We start from the raw sequence: 18,259 nt of genomic DNA, 5'->3' as shown, positions 1-18,259 counted from the left end.
CCCCCATCCCAGAGCCCGCACCCCCTGGAACCACCTCCCACATTCTGAATCTCTTGGCCCAGCCCAGAGCCCCTTCCTGCACTCTAAAAGCCTCATCCCCAGCCAGATCCCTCACCCAACCCCCCGCCCTAGCCTGGTGAAAATGAGTGTGTGAGTGAGGGTGGAGGAGGGCCGGTTTTCTGTGTTTAGAAAGTTGCCAACCCCTAGTTGTAGACAGGGTCCAAATGTCTTCTGCTTCCATAATTGGAAGCATGCTAGACGCTTGGTTTCAAGAGGTGACTGGGCCTTCAGATACTACTGCAGTCTGGGCTCCAGCCTGCAAAGTGCTAAGTGTTCTGGCCCCCATCCAGCAAGCCTCCTAAGTGCAGGCCTAAATTTAAGCACAAGCAGTGATGAGCTGCCAAAATATTAACAACCGGTTCCCTCCGCCTCACCCCATGAGGGGGTCATGCCCCCCCGGGACTCCTGCCCCATCCTACCCCCCATGTTCCTTGACAGCTCCCCCCCGGACCCCTGCCCCATCCACCCCCCTTCCCTGTCCCCTGACTGCCCCCTGCTGCCCAATCCAACCCCTGCTCCTCCCTGACTGCCCCCTTGGGACCCTTGCCCCCATTCAATCCCCCTGTCCCCTGCCCTCTGACTGCCCCGACACTAATCCACCCCCCCAACTCCCCTGCCCTCTATCCAACACCCTCTCCATGCTCCTTGACCCCTTACCGCGCTGCCTGGAGGTGGGGTCCGGGCGTGGCCGGGGCCAGGCTGGGCCGCTCGGCCGGGGTTGGAACCGGAGCTGGGGCGCTGGGCTGGGGCCGGAGCCGCGCCGCCCAGCCAGCCGTGGTCAGGACCGGGCCGGAGCCACATCGCCCGGGGATGGGGTCGGGGGCCAGGCCGGAGCTGTGCGGCGCCTGGAGCCCTCTTCGCACCCCCGCCCCGCTGCCCCAGCTCACCTGCGGGAAGTCGCTGCTTCCTTCTCAGCTCTCCCAGGCTTCCCACGCGAACAGCTAATTCACGGGAAGCCGGGGAAGGGGAGGAGAAACCTCGGGAGCATTCAGGGGAGGAGTCAGAGGTGGAGTGAGGTGAGCTGGGGCTGGGGGAAGGGCAGGCAGCTGCTGCGGCTTTTGTTAAATTTAAAAGCCCTTTTCGAACCAGGTGTCCCTCGCGGGACAACTGGTTCTAAAAGAGATTATAAATTTAACAGCTGGTTCCCGCGAAACGGTGGGAACCGGCTCCAGCTCACCACTGCCTATGGGTAGGGCACTTGGAACTAGGGCTACGGTTCATATGGGTAGGGCTTCCTGCCATAGGGCTAGGGATCCTAAGAGTAGGGCACTTGGAGCTAGCGTTAGGGTTCCTATGGGTAGGGCGCCCCACCCTAAGGTTAAGGTTCCTACGGGGTAGGGCACTTGGAGCTAGGGTTAGGGTTCCTAAGAGTAGGGCACTTGGAGCAAGGGTTACGGTTCTGATGGGTAGGGCTTCCTGCCATAGGGTTAGAGATCCTAAGGGTAGGGCACTTGGAGCTAGGGTTAGGGTTCCCATGGGTAGGGCACTTGGAGCTAGGGTTAGGGTTCCTATGGGGAGGGCTTCCTGCCCTAGGCTTAGGGTTCCTATGGGGTAGGGCACTTGGAGCTAGGGTTAGGGTCCTACGGGGAGGGCTTCCTGCCCTGGGGTTAGGGTTCCTATGGGTAGGGCACTTGGAGCTAGGAATAGGGTTCCTATGGGTAGGGCTTGCTGCCATAGGGTTAGGGTTACTCAGGGTAGGGCACTTGGAGCTAGGGCTAGGGTTAATATGGGTAGGGCTTCCCGCCATGGGGTTAGGGATCCTAAGGGTAGGGCACTTGGAGCTAGGGTTAGGGTTCCCATGGGTAGGGCACTTGGAGCTAGGATTAGGGTTCCTATGGGGAGGGCTTCCTGCCCTAGGCTTAGGGTTCCTATGGGTAGGGCACTTGGAGCTAGGGATAGGGTTCCTATGGGTAGGGCTTCCCACCCTAGGGTTAGGGTTCCTAAAGGTAGGGAACTTGGAGCTCGGGTTAGGGTTCCTATGGGTAGAGCTCATGGAGCTAGGGTTAGGGTTCCTCTGGGTAGGGCACTTGGAGCTAGGGATAGGGTTCCTATGGGTAGGGCACCCCGTCCTAGGGTTAGGGTTCCTATGGGTGGGGCACTCCATCCTAGGGTTAGGGTTCCTATGGGTAGGGCACTTGAAGCTAGGGTGAGGGTTCATATAGGAAGAGCTTCCCACCCTAGGGTTAGGGTTCCTAAGTGTAGGGCACTTGGAGCTAGGGTTAGGGTTCCTATGGGTAGGGCTTCCCACCCTAGGGTTAGGGTTCCTAAAGGTAGGGCACTTGGAGCTAGGGTTAGGGTTCCAATGGGTACGGCTTCACGCCCGAGGGTTAGGGTTCCTTTTGGTACAGCACTTGGAGCTAGGGTTAGAGTTCCTATGGGTAGGGGTTCCCGCCTTAGGGTTAGGGTTTCTATGGGTAGGGAACTTGGAGCTAGGCTTAGGGTTCCTATGGGTAGTGGACTTGGGGCTAGGGTTAGGGTTCCTAAGGGTAGGGCACTTGGAGCTAGGGTTAGGGTTCCTATGGGTAGGGCACCCCGTCCTAGGGTTAGGGTTCCTATGGGCAGGGCACTCCATCCTAGGGTTAGGGTTCCTATGGGTATGGCACCCCACGCTAGGGTTAGGGGTCCAATGCGTAGGTAACTTGGAGCTAGGCTGAGGGTTCATATAGGTAGAGCTTCCTGCCCTAGGGTTAGGGTTCCTAAAGGTAGGGCACTTGGAGCTAGGGTTAGGGTTCATATAGGTAGAGCTTCCCGCCCTAGGGTTAGGGTTCCTATTGGTAGGGCTTCCCAACCTAGGGTTAGGGTTCCTACTGGTAGGGCCCTTGGAGCTAGGGTTAGGGTTTCTGTGGGTAGGGCACCCCATGCTAGGATTAGGGTTCCAATGCGTAGGGAACTTCGAGCTAGGTTGAGGGTTCATATAGGTAGAACTTCCCGCCCTTTGGTTAGGGTTCCTAAGTGTAGGGCACTTGGAGCTCGGGTTAGGGTTCCTATGGGTAGGGCTTCCCGCCCTAGGGTTCGGGTTCCTAAAGGTAGGGCACTTGGAGCTAGGGTTAGGGTTCCTATGCGGAGGGCTTCCTGCACTAGGGTTAGGGTTCCTTTGGGTAGGGCACTTGAAGCTAGGGTTAGGGTTTCTGTGGGTAGGGCACCCCACGCTAGGATTAGGGTTCCTATGGGTAGGGCACTTGGAGCTAGGGTTAGGGTTCCTATGCGGAGGGCTTCCTGCACTAGGGTTAGGGTTCCTTTGGGTAGGGCACTTGGAGCTAGGGATAGGGTTCCTCTGGGTAGGGCTTCCTACTTTAGGGCTAGGTTCCCTAAGGGTAGGGAACTTGGAGCTCGGGTTAGGGTTCCTATGGGTAGGGCTTCCTGCCTTAGGGTTACGGTTCCTCTAGGTAGAACACTTGGAGCTAGAGTTAGGGTTCCTATGAGTAGGGCTTCCCACCCTGGGGTTAGGGTTCCTATGGGTAGAGCTCATGGAGCTAGGGTTAGGGTTCCTATGGGTAGGGCACTTGGAGTTAGGGTTAGGGTTCCCATGGGTATGTCGCCCCACCCTTTGGTTAGGGTTCCTATGGGTAGGGCTTCCTGCCTTCAGGTTAGGGTTCCTCTGGGTAGGGCACATGGAGCTAGGGTGAGGGTTCATATAGGTAGAGCTTCCCTCCCTAGGGTTAGGGTTCCTAAGAGTAGGGCACTTGGAGCTAGGGTTAGGGTTCCTGTGGGTAGGACTTCCCACCCTAGGGTTAGGGTTCCTAAAGGTAGGGCACTTGGAGCTATGGTTAGGGTTCCAATGGGTAGGTCACGTGGAGCTAGTGTAAGGGTTTCTATGAGTAATGCTTCCCTCCCTAGGGTTAGGACTCCTTTCGGTAGGTGATTTGCAGCATGGGTTAGGGTTCCTATGGGTAGGGAACTTGGAGCTAGGGTGAGGGTTCCTATGGGTATGGTTTCCGGCCCCAGGGTTAGGGTTGCTATAGGTAGGGAACTTGAAGCTAGGGTTAGGGTTCATATAGGTAGAGTTTCCCGCCCTAGGGTTAGGGTTCCTATTGGTAGGGCCCTTGGGGCTAGGGTTAGGGTTTCTATGGGTAGGGCACCCCACGCTAGGATTAGGGTTCCAATGCGTAGGGCACTTGGAGCTAGGGTTAGGGATCCTATGGGTAGGGCTTCCCACCCTAGGGTTAGGTTTCCTGAAGGTAGGGCACTTGGAGGTAGGGTTAGGGTTCCTATTGGTAGGGGACTTGGAGCTAGGATTAGGGTTCCTAAGGGTAGGTCACTTGGAGCTAGGGTTAGGGTTCCTATGGGTAGGGCACCCCGTCCAAGGGTTAGGGTTCCTATGGGCAGGGAACTCCGTCCTAGGGTTAGGGTTCCTATGGGTAGGGCACTTGAAGCTAGGGTTACGGTTCCTATGGGTATGGCACCCCACCCTAGGGTTAGGGGTCCAATGCGTAGGTAACTTGGAGCTAGGGTGAGGGTTCATATAGGTAGAGCTTCCCGCCCTAGGGTTAGGGTTCCTAAGTGTAGGGCACTTGGAGCTAGGGTTAGGGTTCCTATGGGTAGGGCTTCCCACCCTAGGGTTAGGGTTCCTAAGGGTAGGGCACTTGGAGCTAGGGTTAGGGTTCATATAGGTAGAGCTTTCCGCCCTAGGGTTAGCGTTCCTAAGTGTAGGGCACTTGGAGCTAGGTTTAGGGTTCCTATGGGTAGGGCTTACTGCCCTAGGGTTAGGGTTCCTAAGGGTAGGGCACATGGAGGAAGGGTTTGGGTTCCTCTGGGTCGGGAACTTAGAGCTAGGGTTAGGGTTCCTATGGGTAGGGCTTCCCGTCCTAGGATTAGGGTTCCTATGTGTAGGGCACTTGGAGCTAGGGTTAGAGTTCCTATGGGGAGGGCTTCCTGCTCTAGGGTTAGGGTACCTTTGTGTAGGGCACTGGGAGCTAGGGTTAGGGTTCCTATGGGTAGGGCTTCCTGCCCTAGGGTTAGGATTCCTCTGGGTATGGCACTTAGAGCAAGGGATAGGGTTCCTCTGGGTAGGGCTTCCCACAGTAGGGTTAGGTTTCCTAAGGGTAGGGAACTTGGAGCTCGGGTTAGGGTTTCTATGGCTACGGCTTCCTGCCTTAGGGTTACGGTTCCTCTAGGTAGAACACTTGGAGCTAGAGTTAGGGTTCCTATGAGTAGGGCTTCCCGCCCTGGGGTTAGGGTTCCTGTGGGTAGGGCACCCCACCTTAGGGTTAGGGTTCCAATGCGTAGGGAACTTGGAGCTAGGGTGAGGGTTCATATAGGCAGAGCTTCCCACCCTAGGGTTAGGGTTCCTTTGGGTAGGGCACTTGGAGCTAGGGTTAGGGTTCCTATGGGTAGGGCACTTGGAGCTAGGGTTAGGGTTCCCATGGGTAGGGCGCCCCACCCTTTGGTTAGGGTTCCTATGGGTAGGGCTTCCCGCCTTCAGGTTACGGTTCCTCTGGGTAGGGCACTTGGAGCTAGGGATAGGGTACCTATGGGTAAGGCTTCCCGCCCTCGGGTTAGGGTTCCTAAGGGTAGGGCACTTGAAGCTAGGGTTAGGGTTCCTATGGGTAGGGCACCCCACCTTAGGGTTAAGGTTCCAATGCGTAGGGAACTTGGAACTAGGGTGAGGGTTCATATAGGCAGAGCTTCCCACCCTAGGGTTAGGGTTCCTAAAGGTAGGACACTTGGAGCTAGGGTTAGGGTTCCTTTGGGTAGGTAACGTGGAGCTAGGGTTAGGGTTTCTATGAGTAAGGCTTCCCTCCCTAGGGTTAGGGTTCCTTTCGGTAGGTGATTTTCAGCATGGGTTAGGGTTCCTATGGGTAGGGAACTTGGAGCTAGGGTGAGGGTTCCTATGGGTATGGTTTCCGGCCCCAGGGTTAGGATTCCTACAGGTAGGGAACTTGAAGCTAACGTTAGGGTTCATATAGGTAGAGCTTGCCGCCCTAGGGTAAGGGTTCCTAAGGGTAGGGCACTTGGAGCTAGCATTAGGGTTCCTATAGGTAGGGCACATGGAGCTACGGTTTGGGTTCCCATGGGTAGGGCTTCCTGCCCTACGGTTAGGGTTCCTCTGGGTAGGGCACTTCGAGCTAGGGATAGGGTTCCTATGGGTAGGGCTTCCGACCCTAGGGTTAGGTTTCCTAAGGGTAGGGAACTTGGAGCTCGGGTTTGGGTTCCTATGGGTAGGGCACTTGGAGCTAGGGTTAGGGTTCGCATGGGTTGGGCGCCCCACCCTATGGTTAGGGTTCATATGGGTAGGGCTTCCCGCCTTCAGGTTAGGGTTCCTCTGGGTAGGGGACGTGGAGCTAGGGATAGGGTTCCTATGGGTAGGGCTTCCCGCCCTAGGGTTAGGATTCCTATGGGTAGGGAACTTGGAGATGGGTTAGGGTTCCTATGGGTAGGCCACTCCATCCTAGGGTTAGGGTTCCTATGGGTAGGGGACTTGAAGCTAGGGTTAGGGTCCCTATGGGTAGGCCACCCCGTCCTAGGGTTAGGTTTCCTATGGGTGGGCACTCCATTCTAGGGTTACGGTTCCTATGCGTAGGGCACTTGAAGCTAGGGTTTGGTTTCCTATGGGTACGGCTTCACTCCCGAGGGTTAGGGTTACTATGGGTAGGGCACTTGGAGATGGGTTAGGGTTCCTATGGGTAGAGGTTCCCGCCTTTGGGTTAGGGATCCTATTGGTAGGGCCCTTGGAGCTGGGGTATGGGTTCCTATGGGTAGGGCTTCCTGCCCTAGGGTTAGGGTTCCTCTGGGTAGAGTTCATGGAGCTAGTGTTAGGGTTCCTATGGGTAGGGCACTTGGAGCTAGGGTTAGGGTTCGCATGGGTTGGGCGCCCCACCCTATGGTTAGGGTTCATATGGGTAGGGCTTCCCGCCTTCAGGTTAGGGTTCCTCTGGGTAGGGGACGTGGAGCTAGGGATAGGGTTCCTATGGGTAGGGCTTCCCGCCCTAGGGTTAGGATTCCTATGGGTAGGGAACTTGGAGATGGGTTAGGGTTCCTATGGGTAGGGCACTTGGAGCTAGGGTTAGGGTTCATATAGGTAGAGCTTCCCGCCCTAGGGTTATGCTACCTATGGGTAGGGCTTCCCACCCTAGGGTTAGGGTTCCTATTGGTAGGGCCCTTGGAGATAGGGTTAGGGTTTCTATGGGTAGGGCACCCCACGCTAGGATTAGGGTACCAATGTGTAGGGAACTTGGAGCTAGGGTGAGGGTTCATATAGGTAGAGCTTCCCGCCCTAGGGTTAGGGTTCCTATGGGTAGGGAACTTGGAGCTAGGGTTAGGGTTCCTATTAGTAAGGCTTCCTGCCCTAGGGTTAGGATTCCTTTCGGTAGGTGATTTGCAGCAAGGGTTAGGGTTCCTAAGGGTAGGGAACTTGGAGCTAGGGTTAGGGTTCCTATGGTTAAGGCACTTGGAGCTAGGGTTAGGGTTCCCATGGGTAGGGCTTCCTGCCCTACTCTTAGGGTTCCTCTGGGTAGGGCACTTCGAGCTAGGGTAGGGATCCTATGGGTAGGGCTTCCGACCCTAGGGTTAGGGTTCCTTTCGGTAGGTGATTTTCAGCATGGGTTATGGTTCCTATGGGTAGGGAACTTGGAGCTAGGGTGAGGGTTCCTATGGGTATGGTTTCCGGCCCCAGGGTTAGGATTCCTATAGGTAGGGAACTTGAAGCTAAGGTTAGGGTTCATATAGGTAGAGCTTCCCGCCCTAGGGTAAGGGTTCCTAAGAGTAGGGCAGTTGGAGCTAGCATTAGGGTTCCTATAGGTAGGGCACATGGGGCTACGGTTAGGGTTCCCATGGGTAGGGCTTCCTGCCCTACGGTTAGGGTTCCTCTGGGTAGGGCACATCGAGCTAGGGATAGGGTTCCTATGGGTAGGACTTCCGACCCTAGGGTTAGGTTTCCTAAGGGTAGGGATCTTGGAGCTCGGGTTAGGGTTCCTATGGGTAGGGCTTCCTGCCCTAGGGTTAGGGTTCCTCTGGGTAGAGTTCATGGAGCTAGTGTTAGGGTTCCTATGGGTAGGACACTTGGAGCTAGGGTTAGGGTTCCCATGGGTTGGGCGCCCCACCCTATGGTTAGGGTTCCTATGGGTAGGGCTTCCCGCCTTCAGGTTAGGGTTACTCTGGGTAGGGCACTTGGAGCTAGGGATAGGGTTCCTATGGGTAGGGCTTCCTGCCCTAGGGTTAGGATTCCTAAGGGTAGGGTACTTGGAGCTAGGGTTAGAGTTCCTATGGCTAGGCCACCCCGTCCTAGGGTTAGGGTTCCTATGGGTGGGCACTCCATTCTAGGGTTACGGTTCCTATGGGTAGGGCACTTGAAGCTAGGGTTTGGTTTCCTATGGGTACGGCTTCACTCCCGAGGGTTAGGGTTACTATGGGTAGGGCACTTGGAGCTGCGTTAGGGTTCCTATGGGTAGAGGTTCCCGCCTTTGGGTTAGGGATCCTATTGGTAGGGCTCTTGGAGCTGGGGTATGGGTTCCTATGGGTAGGGCATCCCGCCCTAGGGTTAGGGTTCCTATTTGTAGGGAACTTGGAGATGGTTTAGGGTTCCTATGGGTAGGGCACTTGGAGCTAGGGTTAGGGTTCATATAGGTAGAGCTTCCCGCCCTATGGTTATGCTTCCTATGCGTAGGGCTTCCCACCCTAGGGTTAGGGTTCCTATTGGTAGGGCCCTTGGAGCTAGGGTTAGGGTTTCTATGGGTAGGGCACCCCACGCTAGGATTAGGGTTCGAATGTGTAGGGAACTTGGGGCTAGGGTGAGGGTTCATATAGGTAGAGCTTCCCGCCCTAGGGTTAGGGTTCCTATGGGTAGGGCACTTGGAGCTAGGGTTAGGGTTCCTATGGGTAGGGTTTCCGGCCCCAGGGTTAGGGTTCCTATAGGTAGAGCTTCCCGCCCTAGGGTTAGGGTTTCTAAGTGTAGGGCACTTGGAGCTAGTATTAGGGTTCCTATAGGTAGGGTACATGGAGCTAGAGTTAGGGTTTCTATGGGATAGGGCACTTGGAGCTAGGGTTAGTGTTCCTATGGGTAGGGCTTCCCAACTTAGGGTTAGGTTTCCTAAGGGTAGGGCACTTGAAGCTAGGGTTAGGTTTCCTAAGGGTACGGCTTCCCACCCTAGGGTAAGGGTTCCTAAAGGTAGGGCACTTGGAGCTAGGGTTAGGGTTCCCATGGGTTGGGCGCCCCACCCTATGGTTAGGGTTCCTATGGGTAGGGCTTCCCGCCTTCAGGTTAGGATTCCTAAGGGTAGGGTACTTGGAGCTAGGGTTAGAGTTCCTATGGCTAGGCCACCCCGTCCTAGGGTTAGGATTCCTATGGTTGGGCACTCCATTCTAGGGTTACGGGTCCTATGGGTAGGGCACTTGAAGCTAGGGTTTGCTTTCCTATGGGTACGGCTTCACTCCCGAGGGTTAGGGTTACTATGGGTAGGGCACTTGGAGCTGGGTTAGGGTTCCTATGGGTAGAGGTTCCCACCTTTGGGTTAGGGATCCTATTGGTAGGGCTCTTGGAGCTGGGGTATGGGTTCCTATGGGTAGGGCATCCCGCCCTATGGTTAGGGTTCCTATTTGTAGGGAACTTGGAGATGGGTTAGGGTTCCTATGGGTAGGGCACTTGGAGCTAGGGTTAGGGCTTCTAAGGGTAGGGCACTTGGAGCTAGGGTTAGGGTTCCCATGGGTTGGGCGCCCCACCGTATGGTTAGGGTTCCTATGGGTAGGGCTTCCCGCCTTCAGGTTAGGGTTACTCTGGGTAGGGCACTTGGAGCTAGGGATAGGGTTCCTATGGATAGGGCTTCCCGCCCTAGGGTTAGGATTCCTAAGGGTAGGGTACTTGGAGCTAGGGTTAGAGTTCCTATGGCTAGGCCACCCCGTCCTAGGGTTAGGGTTCCTATGGGTAGGGCACTTGAAGCTAGGGTTTGGTTTCCTATGGGTACGGCTTCACTCCCGAGGGTTAGGGTTACTATGGGTAAGGCACTTGGAGATGGGTTAGGGTTCCTATCGGTAGAGGTTCCCGCCTTTGGGTTAGGGATCCTATTGGTAGGGCTCTTGGAGCTGGGGTATGGGTTCCTATGGGTAGGGCATCCCGCCCTAGGGTTAGGGTTCCTATTTGTAGGGAACTTGGAGATGGGTTAGGGTTCCTATGGGTAGGGCACTTGGAGCTAGGGTTAGGGTTCATATAGGTAGAGCTTCCCGCCCTATGGTTATGCTTCCTATGTGTAGGGCTTCCCACCCTAGGGTTAGGGTTCCTATGGGTAGGGAACTTGGAGCTAGGGTTAGGGTTCCTATGGGTAGGGTTTCCGGCCCCAGGGTTAGGGTTCCTATAGGTAGAGCTTCCCACCCTAGGGTTAGGGTTTCTAAGTGTAGGGCACTTGGAGCTAGTATTAGGGTTCCTATAGGTAGGGTACATGGAGCTAGAGTTAGGGTTTCTATGGGTAGGGCACTTGGAGCTAGGGTTAGGGTTCCTATTGGTAGGGCCCTTGGAGCTAGGGTTAGGGTTTCTATGGGTATGGCACCCCACGCTAGGATTAGGGTTCAAATGTGTAGGGAACTTGGGGCTAGGGTGAGGGTTCATATAGGTAGAGCTTCCCGCCCTAGGGTTAGGGTTCCTATGGGTAGGGAACTTGGAGCTAGGGTTAGGGTTCCTATGGGTAGGGTTTCCGGCCCCAGGGTTAGGGTTCCTATAGGTAGAGCTTCCCGCCCTAGGGTTAGGGTTCCTATGGGTAGGGCACTTGGAGCTAGTATTAGGGTTCCTATAGGTAGGGTACATGGAGCTAGAGTTAGGGTTTCTATGGGTAGGGCACTTGGAGCTAGGGTTAGGGTTCCCATGGGTAGGGCTTCCTGCCCTACTGTTAGGGTTCCTCTGGGTATGGCACTTGGAGCTAGTGATAGGGTTCCTATGGGTAGGGCTTCCCAACTTAGGGTTAGGTTTCCTAAGGGTAGGGCACTTGAAGCTAGGGTTAGGTTTCCTAAGGGTACGGCTTCCCACCCTAGGGTAAGGGTTCCTAAAGGTAGGGCACTTGGAGCTAGGGTTAGGGTTTCAATGGGTACGGCTTCACTCCCGAGGGTTAGGGTTCCATTTGGTAGGGCACTTGGAGCTAGGGTTAGGGTTCCTATGGGTGGGGGTTCCCGCCTTAAGGTTAGGGTTCCTATGGGTAGGGAACTTGGAGCTAGGGTTAGTGTTCCTATGGGTAGGGAACTTGGAGCTAGGTTTAGTGGTCCTCTGGGTAGGGCACTTGGAGCTAGGGTGAGGGTTCTTAAGAGCAGGGCTTCCCGCCCTGGGGTTAGGGTTCCTATGGGTAGAGCTCATGGAGCTAGGGTTAGGGTTCCTATGGGTAGGGCACTTGGAGCTAGGGTTAGGGTTCCCATGGGTAGGGCGCCCCACCCTATGGTTAGGGTTCCTCTGGGTAGGGCACTTGGAACTAGGGATAGGGTTCTTATGGGTAGGGCTTCCTGCCCTACTGTTAGGGTTCCTCTGGGTAGGGCACTTGGAGCTATTATTAGGGTTCCTATAGGTAGGGTACATGGAGCTAGAGTTAGGGTTCCTATGGGTAGGGCACTTGGAGCTAGGGTTAGGGTTCCCATGGGTAGGGCTTCCTGCCCTACTCTTAGGGTTCCTCTGGGTAGGGCACTTCGAGCTAGGGATAGGGTTCCTATGGGTAGGACTTCCGACCCTAGGGTTAGGGTTCCTTTCGGTAGGTGATTTTCAGAATGGGTTAGGTTTCCTATGGGTAGGGAACTTGGAGCTAGGGTGAGGGTTCATATAGGTAGAGCTTCCCGCCCTAGGGTAAGGGTTCCTAAGAGTAGGGCAGTTGGAGCTAGCATTAGGGTTCCTACAGGTAGGGCACATGGAGCTACGGTTAGGGTTCCCATGGGTAGGGCTTCCTGCCCTACGGTTAGGGTTCCTATGGGTAGGGCACTTTGAGCTAGGGATAGGGTTCCTATGGGTAGGACTTCCGACCCTAGGGTTAGGTTTCCTAAGGGTAGGGAACTTGGAGCTCGGGTTAGGGTTCCTATGGGTAGGGCTTCCTGCCCTAGGGTTAGGGTTCCTCTGGGTAGGGGACTTGGAGCTAGGGATAGGGTTCCTATGGGTAGGGCTTCCCGCCCTAGGGTTAGGATTCCTAAGGGTAGGGTACTTGGAGCTAGGGTTAGAGTTCCTATGGCTAGGCCACTCCATCCTAGGGTTAGGGTTCCTATGGGTAGGGGACTTGAAGCTAGGGTTAGGGTTTCTAAGGGTAAGGCACTTGGAGCTCGGGTTAGGGTTCCTATGGGTAGGGCTTCCTGCCCTAGGGTTAGGGTTCCTCTGGGTAGAGTTCATGGAGCTAGTGTTAGTGTTCCTATGGGTAGGGCACTTGGAGCTAGGGTTAGGGTTCCTATGGGTAGGGCTTCCCGCGTTCAGGTTAGGGTTCCTCTTGGTAGGGCACTTGGAGCTAGGGTTAGGGTTCCTAAGGGTAGGGCACTTAGAGGTAGGGTTAGGGTTCCCGTGGGTAGGGCTTTCTGCCCTAGGGTTAGGTTTCCTAAGGGTAGGACACTTGGAGCTAGTGTTAGGGTTCCTATGGGTAGGGTTTCCCGCCCAAGGTTTGGGTTTCTATCGGTAGGGAACATGGAGCTAGGGTTATGGTTCCTATGGGTAAGGCTTCCCGCTCTAGGGTTAGGGTTCCTATGGGTAGGGCTTACAGCCCTAGGGTTAGGGTTCCAAATGATAGGGCTGTTGGAGCTATGGTTAGAGTTCCTATGCGTAGGGCTTCCCGCCCTAGGGTTAGGTTTCCTAAGGTTAGGGCATTTGGAGCTAGTGTTAGGCTTCCTGTGGTTAGGGAACTTTGAGCTAGGGTTAGTGTTTCTATGGGTAGGGAAGGTGGAGCTAGGGTTAGGGATCCTTTCAGTAGGGCACTTGGAGCTAGGGTTAGGGTTCCTAAGGGTAGGGCACTTGGAGCGAGGGTTAGGGTTTCTATGGGGAGGGCTTCCTGCCCTAGGGTTAGGGTTCCTCTGGGTAGAACACATGGAGCTAGGGTTAGGGTTCCTATGGGTACAGCTTACCACATTAGTGTTATGGCTCCTATGGGTAGGGCACTTGGAGCGAGGGTTAGGGTTCCTCTGGGCAGGGCACTTTGAGCTAGGGATAGGGTTGCTATGTGTAGGGCACCCTGTCCTAGGGTCAGTGTTCCTATGGGTAGGACACTTGAAGCTAGGCTTAGGGTTCCTAATGATAGGGCACTTGGAGCTAGGGGTAGCGTTCCAATGAGTAGGGCTTCCTGCCCTGGGGTTAGGGTTCTTAAGGGTAGTGGATTTGGAGCTAAGGTTAGGGTTCCCGGGGGTAGGGCTTCCCGCTCAATGGTTAGGGTTCCTATGGGTAGGGCACTTGGAGCTAAGTTTAGGGTTCCCATGGGTAGGGCTTCCCGCCCTAGGCTTAGGGTTCCTAAGAGTAGGGCACTTGGAGGTAAGTTCAGGGTTCCTAAGAGTAGGGCTTCCTGCCCCAGGGTTAGGGTTCCTAAGGGTAGGGCACTCGGAGGTAGGGTTAGAGTTTCTAAGGGTAGGGCACTTATAGCTAGGATTATAATTCCTAACGGTAGGGCTCTTGGAGGTAGGGTTAGGATTCCTGCGCAAGGGTATTCCAATTTAAGGAGGCGAGTAGTTCCAACTGACTTCAAGTTAAGTAGGTGCTGTAGTGCTTTGCTGGAGTGGGGCCAGAGTGCTACCATCTTGCAGAACTGAGCGTTATCAATGTTGAATAATTCTATAAGGGAGACAGGGTCCGGGAGGTAATATCTTTTACTGGACCAACTTCTGTGGGTAAAAGACAAGTTTGAGCTACACAGCGCTCTTTTTGTAGCTAAGAAGCTTCTGTTTAACTAACCGAAATTGGTCCAGTAGAAAATGTCACCTCCCCCACCTTGTCTCTAATATCCTGGGACCAACATGGCCACACCACCACTGCAAACAATTCTATAATCACTCTTAGAAATATATTGATAGAGAAGAGATTTTAAACTTCTTAAAAATGTGTGTCAGTAAAGCAATGGCTGATAAACTTGACAGGCACCCTTAACGAGTTGCCAAGGCAATAATGAGCAATAATAAAAACAAGCTCACTGCCGTGTTCTCAAATTGCCCTGAGTAATAAGCGTCAGTTAGCTAGAAAGGCTAATAGTACTAGAGACTTCATTTTGTCATAGAAGAATTTAACACATCCTTATCAAGCACATCACAGTTAAACGAGACCTATTTTTCCATATGGAAATGGAATAAAATTAGAACCGAGCCCCACCTCCCCAATTAGTAAGATAAGTGAATACAAGTACATGGCTTTCTAGACCATAGTGTTTAATTCAAGTATCAGCAAGGAGCTGAGACTAAACCACCATTTTAGTCGGTTTAGCCATTTAGCCATCAGATAATTCAGTAGAAAAGCCAACAATATTTCCTATTTAAATGTAGGATGGCTCCTAAAAGCCCCAATTGGGTTTGGGACCCTATTGTGTTAGGAATTGTGCAAACTCATCGGAAGCCATGGTTCCTGCCCTGAAGTGCTGATAGTGTAAAGACCTGATCTTGCAAACACTGATGCATGTTTTTAATTTTTATGCTTCTGAGTAGCCCCATTGGCTTTAATGACTCGTAGCAGTTTTTATTTGTGCCCTAACTATTTAGGCAGGAATTACAAACAGTGATAGACAAGCAACATGGGGAAAAAATATTTTAGCCCTGATACTGCAATGAAATTCATGTGACTCCTTTGCCCCAGTAGAGTTGCACTGACCTCACTAGGGCTCCATATGGGAACAGGGGGATTGCCTACACGTGTCTGAAGCAGGATCAGGGCCCTGGCTAGTTTAGGATTGGGGTGCTGTGATTCTTCCCAAACCATCCTCCCAACTGTCCAAGCTATCCTCTGTCCACATGTCCCGGTCACCATGATCCACCCTTGCTGACCGAACGTGCCATTCTTTCACTTTAACTCCATGACAGAAATAGATTCAACTTCAGCTGGAAGGCCAGGGAGAAAAGAGCAGGTAATCAAAGGTGCCCGAGCCAGGTACTGAAGGTGCCTAAATGACTGCTGTCCTGTAGGGCTGGCTGGAAAACTAAGAATTCTGTTTGGTGAATAGCTTCAAGGTTTGAAATTTTGTTTTCATTCCATGTAGGAACAAAACCAAGACCTCTCGAGAGTTTTCATGGGGAAAAAGATAAGTTCACCACTGAAGAATAGCCAATAGCCCAGTGATAAGGACACTCACCTGGGATGGGGGATACCCAGTTCAAGTCCTTGCTTTGAGTCAGGTAGAACAAGGACTTGAACTTGGATTTCCTACATGACAGATGAATGTCCATTCCTAACCTATAGGCTATTCTGAGGTCTTTCTCTGACCAGAACTTCCATCCTGGACCTGAGACTCTTTCCTGAAGAAAGCTTTGTCAATACAGAAATGTTTCTGTGAAAGTTTCAATTTCAAAATATCTGCATTTTTTGAGGGGAAGAAGGGTTTGCTGAAACATTCCTGCCCAGCTCTATGCCCCTGGCCTTCTGCACTCTATGGTGGAAGCTTCAGCGGCTCTCATCTTGTGGAGGAGCAGGGTGAGGAGTCTCCTACCTCCGTTACAGAGTGTCTTTGGGTCAGACCTAGTGACAGTGTAAAGTGCTCATTGCTTTGTATGATTCGATCTTAAGGCTTGTTTGCACTGTCCCACAGTTCAAATTATGGGGGTATGAATAGCAGTGCACGAAGTGCTGCACTGTAACTCTCCCGTGTGGATGCGGTGAGTGGGAGTGAAAAGGTTCTTAGTCTGCGTTAACATAGTCCTCTTCAAACAGGACTACATTAAAGTGAACTAGGAACATATTCATTCTCACCTGCAGCATACACGCGGGGCAGTTACAGTCAGAGGTGAAAGTAAGCCAGTCCGGTCTGCTATTGCCAGTACGCCATGCCAGACCGGACTGGCTTCCCCAGTCTGGCGATTTAAAGGGCCTGGGACTCTCTGCAGCGGGCCCTTTAAATCGCCACCCGAGCCCGCCTTCAGAGCCCTGGGGTAGCAGTAGCAGAGCTCCAGTGGTGATTTCAAGGGCCAGGGGCTCCACCAAGGTAGCAGTGGCCAGCACCCCGGACCCTTTAAATCGCCATGGAGCTCCCAGCTGCCTCTGCAGCTGGGAGCTCTGGGGGTGATTTAAAGGGGCCGGATTTATCTTCCGGTTGAGGCCATGCCCCCTGCTCAGGACTCCGGCGTACCAGTAAGTCCTTTAAGTTACTTTCACCCCTGGTTACAGTGCAACACTTGGTGCGCTGCTTTTCACACCCTTGCAGTCCAAATTGTGGGGCAGTGCAGACATAGCTATAGCCTGAGGGACCAGGTAGGATTTTTAGTATGTGCAGGGATGTACTGACTCTGCTCCCACTGAAGTCAAAAGAGATTTGTACCACTGACTTTAGTAGCAGAGGGTTAAGCACTTCTGAAAGTCTCTCCCTTTATTATTAAAATGAGGGTCGAGGCATTTCCTGTTAATAATAATTTGCTATTCTAAACTGTATAATTTTGCATTATTATAGTCTGCAAAGTGCCTTAGGAGGCACCGTAGGGAGGAAAAAAATCCGTTTTGTGGACGAACACCATCACAGATAGTGTGAGCCAATGGTCAAATGGCTGCACTATATGTTTATCACATCACAGGGAGTAATCTTTCTGTCTGACATCTCTGCCCTGCCTGGCTCCTAAGTAAATACCATCAAGAAACCTTGATGGGAGTGCATGTTTCAAGGGCAGAACTGAAAACATCCTGCAGTCCCTGGAACATTGCAGAGTTCAAAAGGGACCAAGGAGACGGTAGCAGCTATTGTAATTCAACCAGCATCAGCAGAAGCAAAGAAATGTCAGTGCACCATTTCTGAGTGCAATTGAGCATGGGCATAGCTTGACCCTTCTGTGACCAGCTCAGAGTTAAGATAGAATGATTTAAACAAAATGCAGTCTGAGTTGTATCTCTATGGTGACAGGCTAAACAGCAGACATAGTTCAGACTTCTTTTTCCCTTGTACCTTTTTACAATAGATAGAATACTCTGAGATTCTAGCAATTATTCTCTATTATGACCCTGGTTCAGCACAGCCCATGCCTATGACAGTGAAATCAATAGGACATCACCGTATGCTTAAAGTATCTAGAAGCATAGGGAATATCTCACCCCTAGTGAAAAGGTAAAGGGAGACTCTTTAAATGGTACCCAGGGTCCTGGAGGATGTTGTTATATGTTGGGAAAAGGAGCTGGGAGGTTTGCTGGGCCCTACCTTGACAAAAATAGCCATTCTTTCTGGGCCAGAATCAATGCCCATGAAAGTGAAGGGAAAGACTGAAGTCGTTGGATGCACTGCATCAGGCCCATGGATCCGAGTCATCCCTTATGTGCCATCCAGTGAGCACCCAAGACATCTGTGTGCGCATGCTGTGTAATTCTCTCTGTACATCTGGGCTTCAGCAATGTTTGATAGTTGCTCCCTGCTCCCCCTTTCAGTGCTTGGTACCCAGAGACGAGACAGTGTTGTGCAGTCAGTGGCAGTGGCATGGTGACAAATTCCAGCATCCTGCTTACAGCAACCAGGGATGAGTGGCTCATTTCATGAAAAATGAATAAGGGGGTGACGTCCTAGATCATGCTGCTAAAATGAGCCTAACCAGGAAGGCACTGAGAATGAATGCTTTTATTAGCAGCATTCTGCTCTCTGGCTGGCAGTTAGAGTGGTCTGGGTGATTTCTCCTGCCTTTTACAGCTTGTAAAAAATATAATAACCGTACACCACCAGCCTTAGATCTGAAACACTCTCCACATCAGCATTTCATTTGACCCCAGGATCCTACTTCTAGGAAGGAATGGTCAAAAGTAACACCTTTCCCTGGAATCAAACCTTTACCGCTCATTAGACATCACATTGCCAGAAACACTATTACCTTCTTCGGCTGGAAGCCTTTATTTCTCCTTTCAGGTTTTCTCATATATTTCAAGTGGCAGCTTTTATACAAGGGCTTAGACCCTTATAAAGACAGGTGTTTAAGATACCGTGGCAATGGGAGCAGGACAGATAGCTAGATAAATGGAGCAGGTAGCTGTTTTTCGGTCTTCCATCGAGGGATTCCAGATTTATGCCGGTGTATCAGATTTTAGTTGGAAACAGCTAATTAAATGCTCCCTCAATCTATGCAGCACTGACACTGATCAATGAAAGAATGAGCTGTTTATGGAATCTGGAAACCT

The 18,259-nt window shown here is 52.7% G+C and overlaps 1 protein-coding gene across 9 annotated transcripts in view; it reads left to right on the top strand.

Moving 5' to 3' along the window:
* The window catches only part of LOC120405988 (ras-GEF domain-containing family member 1B-A), a 297,170-nt gene that overhangs the window by 82,479 nt on the left and 196,432 nt on the right, over window positions 1-18,259 (top strand). Inside the window, exon 1 of one of the 9 annotated variants that reach the window (XM_039540074.1) lies at window positions 17,167-17,207. The exons of the other annotated variants lie outside the window; for them this stretch is intronic. The gene's annotated coding sequence lies outside the window, so the exon portion shown is untranslated. Of the gene's footprint in view, window positions 1-17,166; window positions 17,208-18,259 lie in introns of those variants that run through there. 9 annotated transcript variants of the gene reach the window in all.

The sequence above is a fragment of the Mauremys reevesii genome, linkage group 5, assembly GCF_016161935.1.
Source record: "Mauremys reevesii isolate NIE-2019 linkage group 5, ASM1616193v1, whole genome shotgun sequence".
Taxonomy (NCBI): Eukaryota; Metazoa; Chordata; order Testudines; family Geoemydidae; genus Mauremys; species Mauremys reevesii.
Note: the sequence above shows the minus strand (reverse complement) of the source record. Positions and strands in the feature narration are given on the sequence as shown.